Raw genomic sequence first — 17,570 nt, 5'->3', positions numbered from 1 at the left:
TGGGTGGGTCATACATGTCATAGTGGGTGGGTCATACATGTCATAGTGGGTGGGTCATACGTGTCATAGTGGGTGGGTCATACATGTCACAGTGAGTGGGTCATACATGTCATAGTGAGTGGGTCATACATGTCATAGTGGGTGGGTCATACATGTCATAGTGGGTGGGTCATACATGTCATAGTGAGTCGGTCATACATGTCATAGTGAGTGGGTCATACATGTCATAGTGGGTGGGTCATACGTGTCATAGTAGGTGGGTCATACATCACAGTGAGTGGGTCATACATCTGTCATAGTGGGTGGGTCATACATGTATCACAGTGGGTGGGTCATACATCTGTCATAGTGGATGAGTCATACATCTGTCATAGTGGATGGGTCATACATCTGTCATAGTGGATGGGTCATACATCTGTCAGAGTGGGTGGGTCATACATCTATCACAGTGGGTGGGTCATTCATCTATCACAGTGGGTGGGTCATACATCTGTCATAGTGGATGGGTCATACATCTGTCATAGTGGGTGGGTCAAACATCTGTCATAGTGGGTGGGTCATACATCTGTCATAGTGGGTGGGTCAAACATCTATCACAGTGGGTGGGTCATTCATCTATCACAGTGGGTGGGTCATACATCTGTCATAGAGGATGGGTCATACATCTGTCATAGTGGGTGGGTCAAACATCTGTCATAGTGGGTGGGTCAAACATCTGTCATAGTGGGTGGGTCATACATCTATTACAGTGGGGGTCAAACATCTGTTATAGTGGGTGAGTCATACATCTGTCATAGTGGGTGGGTCAAACATCTATCACAGTGGGTGGGTCATTCATCTATCACAGTGGGTGGGTCATACATCTGTCAGAGGATGGGTCATACATCTGTCATTGTGGGTGGGTCAAACATCTGTCATAGTGGGTGGGTCATACATCTATTACAGTTGGGGTCAAACATATGTCATAGTGGGTGGGTCATACATCTGGCATAGTGGGTGGATGGTGGGTGGGTCATACATCTGTCATAGTGGGTGGGTCATACATCTATCACAGTGGGTGGGTCAAACATCTGCCATAGTGGGTGGGCCATACATCTGTCATAGTGGGTGGATGGTGGGTGTGTCATCTGTCATAGTGGGTGGGTCACACATCTGTCATAGTGGGTGGGTCAAACATCTGTCACAGTGGGTGAGTCATACATCTGTCATAGTGGGTGGGTCAAACATCTGTCACAGTGGGTGGATCATTCATCTGTCACAGTGGGTGGGTCATACATCTGTCACAGTGGGTGAGTCATACATCTGTCATAGTGGGTGGGTCAAACATCTGTCACAGTGGGTGAGTCATACATCTGTCATAGTGGGTGGGTCATACATCTGTCACAGTGGGTGAGTCATACATCTGTCACAGTGGGTGGGTCATACATCTGTCACAGTGGGTGAGTCATACATCTGTCACAGTGGTTGGGTTATACATTTGTCATAGTAGGTGGGAAATTTATCTGTCATAGTGAGAGGGTCATGCAGTTGTCATAGTGAGAGGGTCATGCAGTTGTCATAGTGAGAGGGTCATGCAGCTGTCATAGTGAGAGGGTCATGCAGCTGTCATAGTGAGAGGGTCATGCAGCTGTCATAGTGAGAGGGTCATGCAGCTGTCTTAGTGGGAGGGTCATGCAGCTGTCATAGTGAGAGGGTCATGCAGCTGTCATAGTGGGAGGGTCATGCAGCTCTCATAATGGCTGAGTCATACATATATCATAGTGGGTAGGTAATACAGCTGTCATAGTGGGAGGGTCATACCCACACATCTGTCATAGTGGGCGGGACACACATGTGTCATAGTGAGCGGGTCACACATCTCTCATGGTGGGTGGGTCATATAGCTGTCATTGTGGGTGGGTCATACATATGTCATAGTGGGTGGGTCATACATATGTCATAGTGGGTGGGTCATACATATGTCATAGCGAGTGGGTCATACATCTGCCATAGTGGGTGGGTCATACATATTTCATAGTGGGTGGGTCATACATATGTCATAGTGGGTGGGTCATACTTATGTCATAGTGGGTGGGTCATACATATGTCATAGTGGGTGGGTCATACATATGTCATAGTGGGTGGGTCATACATATGTCATAGTGGGTGGGTCATATGTCATAGTGGGTGGGTCATACATATGTCATAATGGGTGGGTCATACATATGTCATAGTGGGTGGGTCATACATATGTCATAGTGGGTGGGTCATATGTCATAGTGGGTGGGTCATACATATGTCATAATGGGTGGGTCATACATATGTCATAGTGGGTGGGTCATACATATGTCATAGTGGGTGGGTCATATGTCATAGTGGGTGGGTCATACATATGTCATAGTGGGTGGGTCATACATATGTCATAGTGGGTGGGTCATACATATGTCATAGTGGGTGGGTCATACATATGTCATAGTGGGTGGGTCATATGTCATAATGGGTGGGTCATACATATGTCATAGTGGGTGGGTCATACACTTGCTATAGTTGATGGGTTATACACCTGTCAGAGTGTGTGTTCAGTGGTGATTATAGTGGTGGAATTTATAGTAGTGTAGTGATTACTGTAGTGGTGGTTGACGTAGCAGTAGTCTATAGTTTAGTGGTTGGTGTAGTGATTACTGTAGTGGTGGTTGATGTAGCAGTGGCTGATGTAGTGGTAGTGTATGCAGTTATGGTTAGTATACATAGTATTGGCATATTGGTGTTTGATGTGGTGGATAGTGGAGTGAAAGATGTCATCTATGTAGATTTATGTTGATTGGTGTAGCGGTGGTTGATATAGTGGTAGATGTTGTAGTGGAGGCTGGTGGATTAGAGACAGTGTAGTAGTAGCTGATGTTGTAGTGGTTGATATAGTGGTGGTTTAGCATGAAGGTGCTTGATGTAATGGTGGTAGATTTATTGTTCTAGTGATGGTTGTAGTTGTGGATGTTTTAGCGGTGATTGTTGTGGTGGTTTATGTAGTGGTCTTTGTAGTGGTGGATGGTGAAGTGGAGGTTGGTGTAGCAGTAGCGTATGTAGTAGTAGTTGACGTAGTAATACTTGGTACAGTACTGGTGATATCTTCATGGAGTTTGTAGTTCGTATTATGGTGGTGGTTTTTTTGTAGTTATTGATGGCATGATGGATATTTTGGTTGTAGTTGTGGCTGATGTAGAGATGGTTATTGTAGTTGTAACTGATGTAGGGGTTCTTGGTGTAATTGTGGCCTATGTAGTGATGTTTGATGTAATGGTTGACATAGCAGTGGTTTGTATATTGGTGGTTGACGTAGTCGTAGTTGGTGCAGTAGCAATTGATTTTTAGTGGTTGGTGTAGCGGTGATTGATGAAGTGGTTGCTGATGTAGTGGGGAATGATGTTGCAGCATCATTTTCAAAGTTTGTTTTACCTGGCCATAAGTAAAGTCACCAATCAACGAAGCCAGAGTTCAAAGTTACGGACAAACATGGGGAAAAGTGCGTAGTTTATATACCAGTATATTCCATCGTAAAGACATACACAGAGTTAAATCAGCAATATAACAACACGCATGAGGGCAGAAAGCCACTCACAGGAGCAGGTTGACACTTGTGGACAGACCAGGAGCCAGGAGCTGTTACTCGACCTCTGTAACCACAACTAGGTGAGTACAGGAGAGTCTGAGTGCTATAGACCAGCTTGAGTGCCTGGCCAGCAGCCGGATAGTCATACACGGCGTAACCTGGGCTGGTAGGCCATCTCTCACACTATTGCTTGCTTGAAATGGAATATTAATATAGCAGTGGGGTCCCAGAGCTATATTACGGGTGTGTGATGAATGTCGAATATACGGTAATGCCACAGTGGTTGATGTAGGGGTGCTTGATGCAGCGTTGGTTGATGTAGTGTTGGTTGATGTAGTGTTGGTTGATGCCGTGGTGACTTATCTAGTGGTGATATGTGTATTGGAGGTTGAAGAATTATGGTTGGAGATGTGATGGTTGGTGTAGTGCTGGATGATATATTGGTGAATGATGTAGGGGTAATTGGTGTAGAGGTGCAGTGGTGGTTTGTGCAGTGGCTGTAGTGATAGTTGGAGTGGTTGGTGCAGTGGTTGTAGTAGTGGTTGGTGCAGTGGTTGTAGTAGTGGTTTGTGCAGTGGTTATAGTAGTGGTTTGTGCAGTGGTTATAGTAGTGGTTTGTGCAGTGGTTGTAGTAGTGGTTTGTGCAGTGGTTGTAGTAGTGGTTTGTGCAGTGGTTGTAGTAGTGGTATGTGCAGTGCTTGTAGTTGTTTTGTGCAGGGTTATATTAGTAGCTGTGCAGTAGTTGTAGTGGCGCAGTGGTTCTAGTGGTGATTGGTGTAGTGGTGGTAGTAAGCAGGCCTACCATTCTCTAGTGGTAGTTGGTGTAGTGGTAGCTATAGTGGTGGTTGTGGTTGATGTAGTGGTACTAAGTAGGCCTAACATTCTCTAGTGGTGGTTGGTGTATTGGTGGTTATAGTGGTAGTTGTGGTTGTAGTAAGCAGGCCCAGCAGTCTTAAGCATCCTCTAGGGAAGATACATTCTTCATGGCGCTGATCTCTGGTTTATTACCTATTTATTTACCTTATAAAGCTGATCTATCAGCCTGTTCCTCTCTGTCTGCCGTCTTACCTGACTGACGTCCTCTAGTCACCCTCTTACCAGTACTCATCTTAGTGATCCCAATAGCATTCAATAATTAAAAATATTTCGAAAACTTTGGTTAAAATGTCATATACAACGAAAATTGAGAAGTTACCCTGATGAAAATATGAAACAAGGGGAGAGAGAGAGAGAGAGAGAGAGAGAGAATAAATCTTTGCATTTACCGCCCCTCCTTTTCTGAGAGAGAGTTGGATATTTCAGCTTCAGTTATTGAGGCAAGTCATGGTATTCGATACTGACATAACAATGTTGCTGAGTAAGATACAAGAACTGTGATTAGGTATACTCACTATCGAAGCATTTTGTCTACACATTAGGTTTCTTCAGTCGAATACAGAGGTCATTATTACTACACTGTATTGTGGTCATTAATACTATACGGTGGACATTAATTCTACACGTTCCTTAAACAACACCGCGGTCATTAAGACTGCAATAATTATACACACCTCATGGGTCATTAAGACTGCAATAATTATACACACCTCATGGGTCATTAAGACTGCAATAATTATACACACCTCATGGGTCATTAAGACTGCAATAATTATACACACCTCATGGGTCATTAAGACTGCAATAATTATACACACCTCATGGGTCATTAAGACTGCAATAATTATACACACCTTATGAGTCATTAAGACTGCAATAATTATACACACCTCATGGGTCATTAAGACTGCAATAATTATACACACCTCATGGGTCATTAAGACTGCAATAATTATACACACCTTATGAGTCATTAAGACTGCAATAATTATACACACCTCATGGGTCATTAAGACTGCAATAATTATACACACCTCATGGGTCATTAAGACTGCAATAATTATACACACCTCATGGGTCATTAAGACTGCAATAATTATACACACCTCATGGGTCATTAAGACTGCAATAATTATACACACCTCATGGGTCATTAAGACTGCAATAATTATACACACCTCATGGGTCATTTAGACTGCAATAATTATACACACCTCATGGGTCATTAAGACTGCAATAATTATACACACCTTATGAGTCATTAAGACTGCAATAATTATACACACCTCATGGGTCATTAAGACTGCAATAATTATACACACCTCATGGGTCATTAAGACTGCAATAATTATACACACCTTATGAGTCATTAAGACTGCAATAATTATACACACCTCATGGGTCATTAAGACTGCAATAATTATACACACCTCATGGGTCATTAAGACTGCAATAATTATACACACCTCATGGGTCATTAAGACTGCAATAATTATACACACCTCATGGGTCATTAAGACTGCAATAATTATACACACCTCATGGGTCATTAAGACTGCAATAATTATACACACCTTATGGGTCATTAAGACTGCAATAATTATACACACCTTATGGGTCATTAAGACTGCAATAATCAAACACACCTTATGGGTCATTAAGCTTGCAATAATTATACACACCTTATGGGTCATTAAGACTGCAATAATCAAACACACCTTATGGGTCATTAAGACTGCAATAATCAAACACACCTTATGGGTCATTAAGACTGCAATAATCATACCTTATGGGTCATTAAGACTGCAATAATTATACACACCTTATGGGTCATTAAGACTGCAATAATCAAACACACCTTATGGGTCATTAAGACTGCAATAATCAAACACACCTTATGGGTCATTAAGACTGCAATAATCAAACACACCTTATGGGTCATTAAGACTGCAATAATCAAACACACCTCATGGGTCATTAAGACTGCAATACCCATACACACTGTCATGAAGAATATTTTAATCTTCAAAACATGGCTTAAATTAAACTCTTTAAGTACACCATGCACAATAATATATGTATACACACTTCTTACAGTAATTACAGAGTGATATAAAGATGTCTCGGTGTATACTCACTGCAAGATACACACCTATTAGTGTAAAAACTACGTTTTACTGCATACATACTGAGGGGAAATTTTATGGAAAAACGTGAAACCAGAAAACCTGCATGGCACACTGTTTCTCTTCGAGACCTCTACATACTCAGAGTTTTTTTGTATTAGGAATGATATGATAATGATATAATGAGATGAATTCCCCGGCTGACGGGGACGTCTTCGGATAAAAACAATACAACCCACGCATCGCGTCATTATCGCCTGGGGTGATTAAACACTTCAATGATATAACGTTCCAGGTGATGGTAGTCGTTGTTACGTGTCTGTTGACACACACACACTCACCCGGAGCCGGCGGAAAGGCAAGAAAAACATCTCGCTGGTCCGAGGTCCTACTTCGTTGGTTTGAGGTCTTACCTTCTTGCTTCGAGGTCTTACCTTCTTGGTTCGAGGTCTTACCTTCTTGATTCGAGGTCTTACCTTCTTGGTTCGAGGTCTTGCCTTCTTGGTTCGAGGTTTTACCTTCTGGATTCGAGATCTTACCTTCTTGGTTCGAGGTCTTACCTTCTTGATTCGTGGTCTTACCTTCTTGGTTCGAGGCCTTACCTTCTTGATTCGTGGTCTTACCTCCTTGGTTCGAGATCTTACCTTCTTGATTCGAGGTCTTACCTTCTTGGTTCGAGGTCTTACCTTCTGGATTCCAGGTCTTACCTTCTTGGTTCGAGGTCTTACCTTCTTGGCTCGAGGTCTTACCTTCTTGGTTCGAGATCTTACCTTCTTGATTCGAGGTCTTGCCTTCTTTGTCCGAGGTCTTACTTCAAGGTCTCGACGGACATGGTGTGCCTCACCAGAGTCTAGCAATCAAAATGTTTGATCGTTGTTTGGTACGTAATCTGTTGAATGTTCTCATCATGGATAATGATGATTATGATATTGAAGAATAAAGAAAAGAAAAATAAATGAAAAGAAATAAAAAGATGAAAACATATGAAGAAAAAGAAATCGAATTAAGCCCAGATTAACTTTTAGGTATCAATATGACAGGTATTAGGAGACTTCCCGCCTACGTCTAGCCTCGCCCGAGAATCTAACCCAAGCCCTTTTGATTGTAAGCCAAATGCTCCGAGATACTAACGTAAGTTGTTGTAGCGGCTTCAGGGTGATATCACTCATGGGAGTGTTTATGTAGGCTGGGCAGTGAGCACAGCTTCTGGCCAGAGAGCTAGATCCACCAAGCTGTCTTTGCTCGCCCACTTGAGCACCCGCCCTGTATTTGTCCCAATTTCCTGCCACTCTAGCTGTGTTTACGTGTAAATATGGCGGACTCTCTGGTCCTCTTCCTATTGGAGGAAATTGACCGGAAGTCTCGCACTTATACCCACACCACCTGAAACTTGAAGATGAAATGAGAGAGAGACAGAGGGAGAGAGAGAGAGAAAGAGAGAGAGAAAGAAAGAGAGAAGGGGCTTTTATATATGGGAGAATAAACCAGAGGATTCGAAAAACATTCATGAATATTTAATAAGATAGTAGTGGGTTCAAGGCCAGGGTGATGACTACTACAGCAAGAGATCTGGTTCTACTGCAGTCACGTCTGTTTCTCCATTAACACGACCTATGATGTAGTACATAAGATGTATTGAAGCAAGTGGTCGTTCCTTTTTGTTCAACTAATTTCTGTGAATTTGTGCACTCACCTATTTGTGGTTGGTGGGATCGAGACTCAGCTCCTGGCCCCGCCTCTTCACTGACCGCTACGGGGTCGTCCTCCCTGCTCCATGAGCTTTATCATATCTCGTCTTAAAACTATGTACGGCTCCTGCCTCCACTACATCACTTGCCAGACTATTCCACTTTCTAACAACCCTGTGGATGAGGAAATACTTCCTAATATCCCTTTGACTCATCTGTGTCTTCAATTTCCAATTGTGACCCCTTGTTTCTATGTCCCGTCTCTGGAACATCCTGAGTCTGTACACCTTATCTATTCCACGAAATATTTTGTATGTCGTTATCATGTCTTTCCTAACCCTCCTGTCCTCCAGTGTCGTCATGCCGATTTCCCTCACCCTTTCATCGTATGAAATACCCCTTACCTCTGGAACCAGCCTTGTTGCAAACTTTTGCACTTTCTATAATTTCTTGACGTGCTTGATCAGGTGTGGGTTCCAATCTGGTGCTGCGTATTCTGGTATAGACCTGGCGTTCACGGTGTACAGAGTCTTGAACGTTCCTTACTTAGGTATCGGAACGCTATTCTCAGGTTTGCCAGACGCCCATATGCTGCAGCAGTTACCTGGTTAATGTGCGCTTTCGGAGACGTGCTCAGTATTATATTCACCCCTAGATCTTTCTCGTTCAGTGAGGTTTGCAGTCTTTGACCACCTAGCCTGTACTATCTGCGGTCTTCTTTGCCTTTCCCCGATCTTCATGACTTTGCATTTGGCAGGGTTAAATTCAAGGAGCCAGTTACTGGACTAGGCTTGTAGCCTGTCCAGGTCTCTTTGTAGTCTTGCCCGATCCTCGACCGATTTGATTCTCCTCATTAACTTCACATAATCTGCAAACAAGGACATTTCTGAATCTATCCCTTCAGTTATGTCATTCATATATACCAAAAACAGCACAGGTCCTAGGACTGACTCCTGTGGAATCCCGCCTGTCACAGGCGCCCACTGTGATATAGTTTTATAGTTTGGCTTTTCCCTTTCTACTTCTGTTACCCTCTCCACTTGTAGCTCTACGATGTATTCAAACCTCAGAACACTAGTGTGTATATGTGTATATGTATATGTGTGTGCATACTCATCTATATGTGGTTGCAGAGACAGTCACATCTCCTGACCTCGCCTCTTCGATGTTCGCTACTAGGTCCACTCTCTCCCTGCTCCAAGAACCTAATCGTACCTCTTAATGCTATGTATTGATCCTGCCTTTAATACACTCTCCAGATTGTTCCACTTCCTGACAACTCTGAGGCTGAGGAAATACTTCCTAACATCCCAATGTCTCATCTGAGTTTTCAACGTTCTCATCTATGAAACATTCTGGCCATATTCACCTTGTCAGTCCCTCACAGTATTTTATACGTTATCATTTCATTCCTATTCCTTCTGTCCTCCAGTGTTATCTAGTTGAGTTTCCTTAACCTCTCGTCGTAGTACATTGCCCTTACCTCCGGAATTAGTCTTATTGCAAACTTTTGCACTTTCTCTATATTCTTGACGTGCTTGACCAGGTGTACGTTCAATACTGGTGCTGGATACTCGAATATGAGCCTAACTTAAATGTTACACTCCCTAGGTTGTAACCACTCAGATAGTTTCCTTTTGGTTAGAGCATAACAACAATGGTCAGAGAGGTTGGGGTAATAATAGTAATCCTCCAGAAATCTTATTTTAATGAAGTATATTTATAATACAATGTAAAGCCAATAATAATGCTATACGAATTATCGTATATAAGTTATGAATGCTTGTTTGTTCTATATTGTCTGAAATATATATACAAGGCTTTTATAACACATGGTTAGGATGTGATCCTAGACATAACATATATGTACAGAGAGTACTTTAGTGAATAATGTCTTATTTCCCATCAGGTACGAGGACCCCTAGCCATATTACGAGATTCTTGGATAGCATCTTAAACGCCGAGATATTTGCTTGTGGGCCGGGGTGTCATGCCCCTATTGTTAACCTTTCTTTAATATTACATTGCGGTCATTTCCTTTAATAGCTAAATTGGAAATGAACGTCCTTGTATTATTAAGGCTTATTCTTATTTATATACATAATGATAATGGCCATGATTAGTTAAATTGAAGGTATAGCAACGTGCCTGCCACTCTGTGTGCTGGTGTATGGTTAATCTGTGGTGTTCAGTGGTTACACCCCCCTTTCCCCCCCTTTTTGGTCAACTACTCTACTGAGTGTTGGCGAGTCACGTGACCCACCTGACCTGTATGCTCAAGGTTGAGGGACGAGCAGTGAAGAAGTAGTAGCCAACGAGAACACTCCTGCTCGTCTCTGGTAACTGGCCAAGGTTGATTATCCGGCCTGGACTTATTCTGTTGTATTCTGACTGCTTCCTTATGGGAAATAAGACATTATTCACTAAAATAATCTCTGTACGTATATGTTATGTCTAGGATCTCATCCTAACCATGTGTTATAAAAGCCTTGTACATATATTTCAGACAATATAGAACAAACAAGCATTCATAACTTATATACGATAATTCGTATAGCATTATTATTGGTTTTATGTTGTATTATAAATATACTTCATTAAAATAAGATTTCCGGAGAATTACTATTATTACCCCAACCTCTCTGACCATTGTTGTTATGCTCTAACCAGAAGGGAACTATCTGAGTGGTTACAACCTAGGGAGTGTAACAAGTGGGGGCCCCGTCCGGGATTCGTTACTAGTAGGTAACTTTACCAGGTTTGATCTTAACAAAGAGATAGCTGCCAGTATCTCGGGAGGTTGTGATGTTTACTAACCTCTCTTTACAGAGTCCGAACTTCCCCTTGGAAAAGATGGGTTTCCATTACCCAGGATTGATGATATAATAGATGCCGTGGCCGGTGCCAACTTTGTGACCAGATTAGACTTACTGAGAGGGTATTACCAGGTGCCATTAACTCCTAGGGCCCAAGAAATTTCTGGCTTCGCAGTTAAAAACGGACTATTTACATATAAGGTTATGCCTTTCGGCTTGTGTAACGCCGCCTCCACTTTCCAGAGAATTATGAACGTTTTAGTCCAACCCTTAGAAGGTGTAGAGGCATACTTGGACGACCTGGTGGTTTTTAGTGATGATTGGCAGGAAACAAGCCTACACTCTCGCATTTTGGGAACTTGAAGCCTTACTGATGGGCGTAGAAGATGGTGCTGAACTGGTTGATGCTCAGGAAAGACATACTGAAAGGGAAGAAATACGTATGAGAGGCTACCAGACGCTACAAAAGAGTACTTGGCCAAAGGGATGGTACGGGGCTGATGGCCTCCACCACACACTTACAGAAGCCATCAAGCTATATCCCTCGGCCGTAGATGCTACAAGATTACCTGAAATGCAATTGCGTACTTGAGATGAGTTCACTACAGTGCACACCCCCAAACGGCAGGTCACAACTGACAACTGTCAACCAGTGGGTGGGTCTCCTCTGCCCTCCAGCCCTTGACCGCACCTCGTCCTCGGCCTATGATTAGCACAGGAAACGACCCCCTTCCTCTTACTGTCATTGGTACGGTTGACAGCCATAAGACATTCGGGTCACTTCCCTGGAACGAGGAATACACGTGTATAGAGGTGGCGCTCCCACGCCCAGACATTACCATAGCTGCCTGTCATAATTACACTGTCTACTGTGAGGAATAAAGGCCAGTACCCCATTGAATGAAGTACCCGTGATGTGGAGCGACAGGCTTCAGGCTGAAACAAGGAACCACTAACCCAACTCAGCCGTGACCCCCACACACTGCCTTCATTCCCCACGTGTGTGTGTGTGTGTGTGTGTGTGTGTGTGTGTTCAATTGTGGTTTCAGAGGTCGACTCATAGCTCCTGGCCCCGCCTCTTCACTGATCGCTACTAGGTCCTCTCTCTCCCTGCTCCACGAGCTTTATCGAACCTCTTCTTAAAACTATGTATGGTTTCTGCCTCCACTACGTCACTTGCCAGACTATTCCACTTCCTGACAACTCTATGACTAAAGAAATACTTCCAAATATCTCTTTGACTCCTCTGAGTCTTCAACTTCCAACTTCTGCGTCCTATCTCTGGAACATCCTGTCTCTGTCCACCTTGTCAATTCCTCGCAGTGTTTTGTATATCGTTATCATGTCTCCCCTGACCCTCCTGTCCTCTAGTGTCGTCAGGCCGATTTCCCTTTACGTTTCTTCGTAGGACATTCCCCTCAGCTCTAGACCTAGTTTTGTTGCAAATCTTTGCACTTTCTCTCATTTTTTGATGTGCTTGACCAGGTGTGGGTTCCAAACTGGTGCTTCATACTCTAGTATGGGCCTGACATACATGGTGTACAGAGTTTTGAACGAGTCCTTACTGGGATATCGGAAGGCTATTCTCAGGTTTGTGAGGCGCCCATATGCTGGAGCAGTTATCTGGTTGATGTGTGCTTCCGGAGATGTGCTCGTTACTACTCACCCCAAGATCATTTTCCTTGAGTGAAGTTTGCAGTCTTTGGCCACCTGTGTATCTGTGTGTGTGTGTGTGTGTGTGTGTGTGTGTGCGTGCGTGCGCGTGTGCGTGCGTGCGTGCGTGCGTGTGTGCAGGCGTGTGTGCATGCGTGCGTGTGTCTGTGTGTGTGTGGGGGGGGGGTAATAAGCAATTTATGGTCGTCAATATCAGTCCCTGGCCACCACATAATAGGTTTCACATGGTAACCTTCTCATAAGCCTTGTCGTAACTCTCCTTGAAACACTGTATAGTCCTTGCTTCTGTTACGTTCTCATTTAAGACGTTTAACATCCTAACCACCGAAAGCCCAAAGAAATGCGTGCGTGCAGATATGTAAATAAACTCCAGTAAAAATAAAAAGTTAATATTTAACGAACATATATAAGCGAAACCCCGGCTACGAAATAGTGAATGATTCCAGAGAGAGAAAAAAAATATATAAAAATTGGTAATCGTAATAGAAGAGGGAGCCGCTAACTGAGAGCTCATTGAGGTAAGTTTTTATAAAGCGCCTCAAACCAGGACCAGATTAGTAATGTTTAGGTGAAGCCAACAGCAAGTGAAGCAGAGAAGTTTTAAGTGGCTGCCTTTGTATCCACACAGTCTCACTTTACCGCCACCATCATTATGGAGACCAACTCGTTAATGAAGCAATTATTTGTAGCAGCCAAGTTTTTTTTTCGTAATTTAGTTTCAGGTCATTGTAAGGGAGATTGTTGTCACGTTGGTTAAAACTTGTTTATTAACTTTATAAGTTTAGCTGTCGTTAAAATTTCCTTGAATATGAATTACTTGTTGCAGTTAACGACACTTGTTCAGAGGAACTGAAGCTGCATGCACTGATTTCCTCTCATGTGTTCTCTGATCAATACGGGTTTAACACGTTCATATTAATAATAATAATAATAATATTTTTATATTTACAAGTACATGTACAAGGTATACAGGCCTAGCTGACATCATTGACATACTACTATATAGAAAGCCGCTTGTTATGCTGAGCATTTCCAGCAAATTAGGTCATTATTATCCCAGGATGCGACCCACACTAGTCGACTAACACCTAGGTACCCATTTTATGATGGAAGAAGGAAGATGAGGACAGTTAATAAAGATGTGAAGGTAGGAAATCGATTCTCTGTTCTCCAAGACGAGTGTGCTTCAGTGGTTAGTGAGGTTGAAGGTACCACTGATTCCCCTGCTAATCAAGGTAAGAATATTTTAATAGTAGGCGATTTTCAGGTAAGATATAAGGACCGTGCATTTTGTAACAGAGACAGAAAAGTCAGACAGAGAGTGTGCCTTCCTGGAGCTGGTGTTGGCGACATAGTCAGCAGGTTGAATAATATTATGGCAGGTAATGGGAACAAGCCCATTATCTTAGTGCTGGGGGTAATGACATTGGGAAGGGCAGGAGAGAGGAGCTGCTGGATAAATACAGGTCAGCCATAGAAGTAGTTAGGTCTAAGGGAGGGATCCCAGTCATATGTAGCATCTTGCCTAGAAAGGGAGTGGGCAATGAATGGATGTCTAGGGCAATTGGTATAAATTGCTGGCTAGACAGGTACTGCAAGGAATTTGCTATCCCATTCATTGATAACTGGGACCTATTCTTTGGCAAACGTGATATGTATGCAAGGGATGGGATTCATCTCTCTGAGGATGGAGTGGTTGCATTAGCCAATTCGATAGAAAGGGTAATTGATGACTTGTCTAGGAATTTAAACTGATAGATTGTAGAGGTATGGGTGTTTGTGGGAAACAATCAGGCTGCAGCATTAGGGTTAAAAACAGCAGTTATTACTGAGATACCTCAGGGATATGTTTAAAAGACAATATTCAAAATAAAGTTGCTAGTAATGGCAAATTAATTGATCAACAAACAATGAGAGATAGTAGAGGGCAACTAGTGACTAGCTCCCTTAAGGTATACTATACAAATAGTAGGAGTCTAAGAAATAAGATAGATGAGCTAAGATTACTTCCAAGTGTAGGTAATATAGATATTATTGGTATAACAGAGACCTGGTTCAACCTGAAAGATAGAGAAATTCCTTCTGAATGCAACATACAGGGTCATAAACTATTCCACACTGATAGGATCAACAGGAAGGGTGGTGGAGTGGCGACGTAAGTCAGAGAAAATTTAAATTGTTGTCTTAGACATGATATAAGACTAGAAACATCGAACACGGAATGTGTTTGACTACAGTTTCTCGAGGGACGTGACAAATTAATTTTGGGTGTGATTTATAGGTCCCCAAACCTTGATAGTGAGTGCAGTAAACTGTTATGGCATCTAGATATGAAAATGTTGTGATAATGGGAGATTTTAACTTTAGACAAATTGATTGGAACAATATGACAGGAAATCTTGAGTCTAGTGACTTTCTTGATACGGTTCAGGATTGCTTTTTAGAACAGGTTGTTACAGAACCAACTAGAGGAAACAGTCTGCTTGACATGGTTCTTGCCAACAAAGATTCACTTATTAATAATCTTGAGGTTAATGATGAGCTTGGGGAAAGTGATCACAAATCATGGAATTACCTAGATAACTGTAATCAAATCTCTGTCCCAGATTTTCGCTTGGCCGACTTCATGGGTCTGAAAAATTACTTGGGTGGGCTAAATTGGGATGTCCTGACTATGGGTCAGGTAGGTGATCTTGGTTGCCAATATGAGGTTTCTCAGAGCATAGTTCTAGCTGCCCAGACAACTTTTGTTCCGAGTAGGGAAATTAGATCTAACAAAAATTATCCCAAATGGATGAACAATAGATTAAAACATCTCATTGGTCAAAAGAGAGGCATATATAGGCGTATCAAAAGAGGGGATAGGCAGTTAAGAAATCAATATATTCAGCTAAAGAGAGAAATAAAGAAAGGAATAAGAAAAGCAAAAAGGGATTATGAGGCTAAGATAGCAAGGGATTCAAAGGCTAACCCAAAAGGGCTCTTTCAGGTATACAGAAGTAAGATTAGGGACAAGATTGGCCCACTTAAGAGTAACTCTGGTCAGATCACTGACAGTGATAAGGATATGTGTGAAATTCTCAATACCTACCTCTCAGTTTTCACCCAGGAAAATACTAGCGATATTCCTGAAATAATAGATTATGTAGAACAGGATAAACTATGTACGATTGCGGTAACTAGTGACATGGTCCTCAGACAGATAGAGAAACTAAAACCTAACAAATCCCCAGGTCCTGAAGAACTGTTTGCAAGGGTGTTAAAGGAATGTAAAGAGGAACTTAGCATACCTTTGGCTAATCTTTTTAACATATCACTACAAACTGGCATAGTGCCTGATAAGAGGAAAATGGCAAATGTAATGCCTATTTACAAGGCAGGTGACAGGTCCTTGGCTTCGAACTATAGACCAATAAGCCTTACCTCCATAGTGGGAAAATTTATGGAATCAATAATTGCCGAAGCAATTCGTAACCATCTTGATAGGTACAGATTGATTGATGATTCTCAATACGGTTTTACAAAGGGGCGTTCCTGTCTTACGAATTTACTAATTTTTTTCACCAAGGTGTTTGAGGAGGTAGATCATGGTAATGAATATGATATTGTGTATATGGACCTCAGTAAGGCTTTCGATAGAGTTCCACACCAGAGGCTATTGAGGAAACTTAAGGCACACGGAATAGGAGGAGAAATTTTTTCCTGGGTAGAGGCATGGTTGACAAATAGGCAGCAGAGAGTTTGCATAAATGGGGGGAGATCAGAATGGGGGCATGTCACAAGCGGTGTTCCTCAGGGGTCAGTGTTGGGCCCGTTGTTGTTCACAATTTACATGAACGACATAGATGAGGGAATAAATAGCGACATAAGCAAATTTGCTAATGACACCAAAATAGGCCGTCCAATTCATTCTAATGAGGACACTAGAGCACTCCAGGAGGATTTGAATAGACTGATGCAGTGGTCGGAGAAGTGGCAGATGCAGTTTAATATAGACAAATGCAAAGTTTTAAATGTTGGACATGACAATAACCATGCCACATATAAACTAAATAATGTAGATCTTAATACTACCGATTGCGAAAAGGATTTAGGAGTTCTGGTTAGCAGTAATCTAAAACCAAGACAACAATGCATTAGTGTTCGCAATAAAGCTAACAGAATTCTTGGCTTCATATCTAGAAGTATAAATAATAGAAGTCCTCAGGTTGTTCTTCAACTCTATATATCCTTGGTTAGGCCTCATTTACACTATGCTGCTCAGTTCTGGTCACCGTATTACAGAATGGATATAAAGCTCTGGAAAACGTAAAGAGGAGGATGACAAAGATGATCCCATGTATCAGAAATCTTCCCTATGAGGATAGACTGAGGGCCCTGAATCTGCACTCTCTCGATAGGCGTAGAATTAAGGGGGATATGATCGAGGTGTATAAATGGAAAACAGGAATAAATAAAGGGGATGCAAATAGCGTGCTGAAAATTTCCAGCCAAAACAGGACTCGCAGCAATGGTTTCAAGTTGGAAAAATTCAGATTCAGGAAGGATATAGGAAAGCACTGGTTTGGTAATAGAGTTGTGGATGAGTGGAACAAACTCCCGAGTACAGTTATTCAGGCTAAAACGTTGTGTAGTTTTAAAAATAGGTTAGATAAATACATGAGTGGGTGTGAGTTGGACCTGACTAGCTTATGCTGCTGGGTCTGGCGCCGTGCTCCTTCCTTGAGTGGAGGTGACCAGACTGGGTGGGTCATTGGGCTAATCCGAGGAGGGTGGGTCATTGGGTTAATCCGAGAGGGGACAT

The sequence above is a fragment of the Cherax quadricarinatus genome, chromosome 47, assembly GCF_038502225.1.
Source record: "Cherax quadricarinatus isolate ZL_2023a chromosome 47, ASM3850222v1, whole genome shotgun sequence".
NCBI classification, from domain to species: Eukaryota; Metazoa; Arthropoda; class Malacostraca; order Decapoda; family Parastacidae; genus Cherax; species Cherax quadricarinatus.
The sequence above is the reverse complement of the archived record's forward strand: the minus strand, read 5'-3'. Positions refer to the sequence as shown.